Source organism: Vombatus ursinus, unplaced genomic scaffold, assembly GCF_900497805.2.
Source record: "Vombatus ursinus unplaced genomic scaffold, bare-nosed wombat genome assembly UNPS02009205.1, whole genome shotgun sequence".
NCBI classification, from domain to species: Eukaryota; Metazoa; Chordata; class Mammalia; order Diprotodontia; family Vombatidae; genus Vombatus; species Vombatus ursinus.
In genome coordinates, this window is record NW_020948983.1 from 39,482,052 (window position 1) to 39,488,604 (window position 6,553).

The window sequence follows — 6,553 nt, forward strand, 5'->3', positions numbered from 1 at the left end:
AACTGACTTTAAAAGATTCTAGAAAAATTATGTAGCAAGATCACAATTATTTTAGGATGAACTAAGTAAATATACATTGTGATGATAAATATACCTGAGTAAGAAAAAAGCCTGAGGAGACTTGCCATTATTTACTCTAGAGAATTAAAGACCAAGGAATGATGTAATAATTCAAATATATGAAAGAAGGAACAGCAAGGTATCATAGTGGGTAGAGTGCCAGTCCTGGCATCAGAAAGACTCATCTTCCTGAGTTCAAAATAGCTCTGTGACCCTGGGCAAATCACTTAACCCTGTTTGCCTCAGTTTCCTCATCTGTAAAGTGAGCCAAAGAAGGAAATGACAAACCACTCCAATATCATTGCCAAGAAAACCCAAAAAGGGATCACAAAGTGTTGGACACAATTAAAAAAAATTACTAAATATGAAAGAATTTTATCTGAACAAATAGGGCCAACTACTCCCTAACTCCACTAAAGACTAAAGAACCATGGAATTGGCTTACACTGAATAACTGTCTTCTTAAGGTAGATATAACAAATAGTGGGTAGTTAATATATTTTTAAAATTTCTGGGTGGCAAATATAAAGAAAACTAGAACCTTCCATGGAGAGCTTTAGAAGAAGACTAGAATCTCATCTTCTTGAGTTGGATTAGTATAGTCATTTTTGATTTTGAGCTGAATTGGGAGACAGCTCCTCTAAGTCTCTTTCAGTCTTATGCTGACTGATGGTTGGTTTTTGTCTTGAAGAGAAGAGGAAATATAGTAATAACTATATAGAAATATGGTTATAACTCCAGTAATAACTCTTGAAACAACAGATGAAAGGATGAAACTGGCCAGGCAGAGACAAGATAAGAAAGCCATAAAACTGAAGCAAGTACATAAATAATTTTTAAAATTAAAAATGTGATTTTTTTTTTCAAAATACTTAGTACAATGGAAAAGCTGGCTCTGGAGTAAGAGTTCAAATCCCAGTGCTGCTATTTACTAGTCATTTGACCTTGAGCAAATCATTAACTCCGTGTGCCTCAGTTTCCTTACATATAAAGTAAGGAGGTTAGACAAGGTGGTTTCTGAGTTTCCTTCCCTCTATATATCTATGATCCTATGATCCAAAAATGTTGAAGCTGCTGAGAGTTTGAAATAATTGTGATCTAGCTACTTTATTTTTCTGAAATCTTTTATGGTCAGTTCCAACATATCTGTGGGTTCTCCATCCAGGTTGCAGATTAAAACCAATTCATACCTTCTCATCCTTGCAATTCTTTCCTATGGCCCATCATAAATCCTCTATAGAGTATCTACCCACTTTACTTTAGACCTTCATCCAAATCTTTTAACCCAGAGCTTGGATCAACCTCCCTTATCTTGTCCTGTCATCAGGTTACCTCCTTTTCCAGTCATATGCTTTCTTAATTATGGCCTTCGTATCACTTCTTACATGTATTTTATCATTGAAAATTCTCTCAAATCTTGTTTCCCAGCTACCAGAACTGCCAGACCCTGAGACAGATGGTCAAGGTCAGGAGAATCATTGCCTCTTTGCAGCCTGGAATCTCAGAGGATTTGAAAAGGATATAGAAAGAGATGGGCATAGATAGGAGCAAAGGTGTGGATTTCTTCCATCTACCAGATAATGCATTAGTGGTGTAGGTTAATGAGCTCTGCAGGTGCCCAGTGCTAAAGAAATCCATGCATATGATTGAACAAAGAGCTGTTGGTACAGCCCTATGTATCCTGGAGAGCAGACACAAGGAAAATCTTCAAATGGCAGTTGGCCCCAACCTCTACACCCCACAGAACAACATGCTAGAAACAGTAGACCCCCTCTTCTCCACCCAGAAAGACCAAAAAGCTCTACCTCTATGCTATGTATGATGCGACCCTCATGTCCTTCTTAGTAACACTGGAAATTTTTGATCATAAGTGACACCCATATGCTGCAAACCTGTTGATGAAAGTCTACCAACACCAGGACTCCAAGAATTAGTTCACACAACTTTCTTACAATAGGAAGGAACAAGTTGTGAAAGGGTGCCCTGACAGAATTCTGTCCCTGGCTTCTAAATTCCCTGTCACCTTACACTGTGAGCCCAGAAGAGTGAAACATACTCTACTCACAACCAGAGAATATGGACATTAGAAATGACAAATGACCAGATGTCAAGTGTTTGGTCTGAGGCCGTATTTGAACTCGGGTCCTCCTGACTTCAGGGCCAGTGCTCTATCCACTGCACCACCTAGCTGCCCCAAGAAGGCTAATTTCTAAATAAAAGCCTATTTGCACAAAATAAAAATCTCACTTAAAACCACCACATGTTTCTCCATTGACCTTTGGGGCAACCTAAGGTTTTAATTCTTTAGAAATTGTGGCATTCTTTGATCACAACACCAAAATATAATCGTTGAGGTGACATAGTCCTGAATCCTGTCCATACCAAAAACTTGAAAAGGAATTATTCTATTCCATACCACTTTACAGCTTAGACTTCTGTAATGTTGAAAAGCTAAAGTGGTAGTCTAAAAAGTACTTTTTTATTAAAAGAAAAAAATCAGAAGGTGAAAGAAATCTTCGGTTCCTACATTTGTAAAAGAATCTTGAATTACCTGTCTATCCCTTTAAGCATTTTCATCTACAAATCAAACACAGATGGCCCATTATGTTTATGACCTCACTGTCAATTGCTCTAGATGGAGCATGCATTAATTATTGAAATATTTTCATAGTATACAACTTTTTAGTGTGTACATTGTCACAGATAATTTCAACTTTTTGATTAGAAGGCTATATAAACAATTTTATTTATGAGAATTAATCTCTTGAATGTCGTAAAAGCTACCAATACAGTAATTTTTTTTTATAACAAAACCAAGCAAAAGTCCCTGGTCCTAGTCTTGGAAGTCAACATTATGTTAACATTGCCTACAATACATAAATGTTGCCAAAATCTATTACAATTGTAGTAAATTTTGATTACTGGAGTTGTTTGTTATTTATGTCTAGAAGATAAAGATAATATTGGGAATAGCCCTCTTCTATTCAACGTATAAATTACATCCATAAAATATCTTGCTTTGTAAACAGCAAGAGAAAAAAAATGTGGAACTTGATTGAAGCTTTTAAATTGTTGCATCTACTTTAGTTTCAAGTAAACAAATGTTTCGGATACTATTTGGAGAAGTTTGATCTCTTAAATGTACCACCAGATTTTTTTGTTAGAAGACTGCGCAAAAACATATAGATGTAATTTAGCTGTGAAAATACTTTTTATTTGTCAAGTCCATTATGACTTGCAGAGCATCAGCACAGACATTATCTCATTTTACCCTTCTAACAACCCCATAATGAATGCAAAGAAAGTATTCATTTTCCTTTCCCTGTCTTTCTACTGACCACCCCCTATGCCTGGAATGCACTTCCTCCCTACCTCTGCTTCATAGAATCCCTCTCTTATTTTAAGGTGCATCTCAGGCACATCTTCTTCATGGAACCTCTCCTGGTCTCCCCAACTGCTAGTGTACTCCCTCCCAAGCGACCTTTTATTGAACTACTATGCATGGGTATATGTGTGTATATTAACTTTATGCCATCTATATTTTATATGTACTCTTCTCCTCCATTAGAATAATCTTATTGAAAGTGGGGATCATTTCATTCTTTATACTTGTATGCCAATATCAGTACCCAGTGCTCAGCATAGTGACTGCCTTTGTTGATTGAGAGAGACAAAGAAGCAGAGAGAGAGACAGACAGAAACAGAAATAGAGACAGAGAGATGGTAGAAAGACAGACATATAGATAGTTAAGCATATATACAGTGAGTTCATAAATAGAATGAGCCCTCTGTGTTTGATTTATAGATAGACATAGATAAATGTAGATATAAATATTATAGGCATTTTGCAGATAAGAAAACTGAAGTTCAGGGATATTAAGTGATGTTACTCAAAGTTGCAAAACTAATAAATGCCAACCTAATCTGGAACCTCAATCTAGAACCTCAATCTTTCTACTACAACACTGACTCAAACTACCTAAATCCACCCAACAAAATTGTCTTCTTAGAGACATAAAACTATAGATGTAGAATGAGGGAGGACCTTGGAACTCATCTACCCAAACCCCATCATTTTACAAATAAGGGAGGATGATATAGGAAACAGTAGGAAGTCAGTCAGCTTCATCCAAACCCCTACTACAGTTAACCCTCCCACATCGAGACTTTCCCCATTGAAGTTTTGATATATCACAGGTCAGCATAAGAAATTAAAATTTAATTAAATTAAATAATATTAATTAATATTCAATTTATTATTTTAATAACTTTTATTAATAATTAAAATATAATTTATATAGAATATAATAAATTAATAATATTTAATGTTATTAAAATTAAATAATATTAATTAAATAAATTAAATTAAAAATTAAATTAAAAAATTAAAAGAGAGTTCTGGGAGAAATTTTTCAAAAGTGTGTAAAATTTTTGTATAGTATTGTATAATATCAACATATTTTGTCTTTTAATACCATAATAATTTGGACTTCTTCTCTAGTACAAAGGGAGGGCCAAAAAATTTTACTTGGATTTTCCAGATTGCAGGGGGTGGGGGGTGGGGATGACGGAGGAGGGGGAGGTGATGAATGAGATGTGGAAGGGATATTTGTATTTATGGACAGGCGTACTCACTTCCCTAAGCTTTGAGTACATCATCTTCCAACTCTATGTTTTACCTTCATGTCTTATTAAACTTAGCTCCTGAGAAGGGACTCCAAAATGAGGCCACAAGGCATGCCTTATAGTACAGATCTTCATCTGTGAAGGCTTTAAAAAAAATACACCCAGACCCTTGCACTTATCCATGCTGGAGTTGGAACTAACTACAAAGGAATATGCAGAGATTGGGACTCAGGATGATTCAGAAGGACAAACAAAGAATCATTTGAAGTGTCTGCTCCCTAACGGATGGTTTAGTAAGACAAAGGAATCCTGATAAGAAAAAGCAAAGTAACTGTCAGTGCCTGATGTGTTTCTCCAGTCAAAGCAAGAGCCAAAGTGTTTCTTGAAAGTTGCACCTCTAGAGAAAACATAAATGGACAACAATAGGAGGCACCATGCTTTCCCAGTTAGAGGAAGTGATCCAGAGGAGGATAGATCCTGTATACCCTTAGAAAAATTGAGACTGGAACAATATAACCAGAGAAGTGATAGGAAAAAGAGAAAGAAGATTCAGCACAAATATTATATGGAAATCTCTGGCGTTTTTCTAGAGAGGTACCCTGATATAAGTAAAATTTAGAAAAATTTATCTTCATAAGGAGATAACTAATAGGGATATTAGCTAAATATTTAAATATTAAATTGTTGATTCCCAAAGGAAAAACAAAACATTCATCCTTTACTTGCAGTTATAACCCTTTATTTCTGTAGTGATTCACACTTTTCAAAAGGCTTTTACAGCTAGTACATCTTTTGATCCTCACAACACTTCTTGGGGGGAGGTAAGATAGGTATTTTTAGCCCCTTTGGACAGAGAAGGAAACTGAGGCTTAAAATGGCTAATACCTAACATCACATTGCAAGTCGGTGGCTGAATTGGAACTCTTAGAGCACCCTGCTACTCAGCTTTCATTTTTAGAGGCTAATATTATAGATTGAGTCCCTGTACTAGACTAGCTTTATACAGAGTCGGGGGTGGGGAGGAATCAAAACACGTTGATTCATAGACTACATTTCAAACCAAGAATTTTGTAAATGAGTACCATCGGTACTAGTTTTGTGGTCCTGGGCAAGTCACTTCACCCAGTTTGCCTCAGTTTCCTCTTCTGTAAAATGAGCTGGAGAAGGAAATGGCAACCCACTCCAGTATCTCTTGCCAAGAAAATCAAACGGGGTCACAAAGAGTCAGACAAACTGAAACAATTGAACAACAAAAACCACTGTTCACTAGGGAACCTGGACAGGAAATGTGGAGAGATCTGCATAAACTCAAGCCCTGTTTTGCAAAAACAGTTCAAAGCACATCTTACTAATTACTTTCAAAAATATCATCTTTATATAAAATATCATACACTATTTTTGCCCAAATAAATGACTATTGCAACATTTAGAGTTATGTACAGTGAAACTATATTTTAGTGTGTTGATTAGTTCTTAGTTTCTGTCATACACATTTCCTTTTTTGTGCCAGTGCTAAGAAGACCTGAGTTCAAATATGGCCTCAGACTTAGGCAAGTTACTTAACTTCAATTTGCCTCTATTTCTTCAATTGTAAAATGGGGATAATGACAGCACCTACCTCCCAGCTGGATTGTTGTCAGAATCAAATGAGATAATATTTTTAAAGCACTGAGCACAGTGCCTGGTACATAGTAGATATTACATAAATGTTAGTTACTACTACTACTACTACTGTTGCTGCTGCTGCTGCTATTGCTATTGCTATTGCTGCTGTTGTTGCTGCTGCCACTAAAACTACTACTACTACTACTACTACTACTACTACTACTACTACTACTACTACTACTACTACTACTACTACTACTAC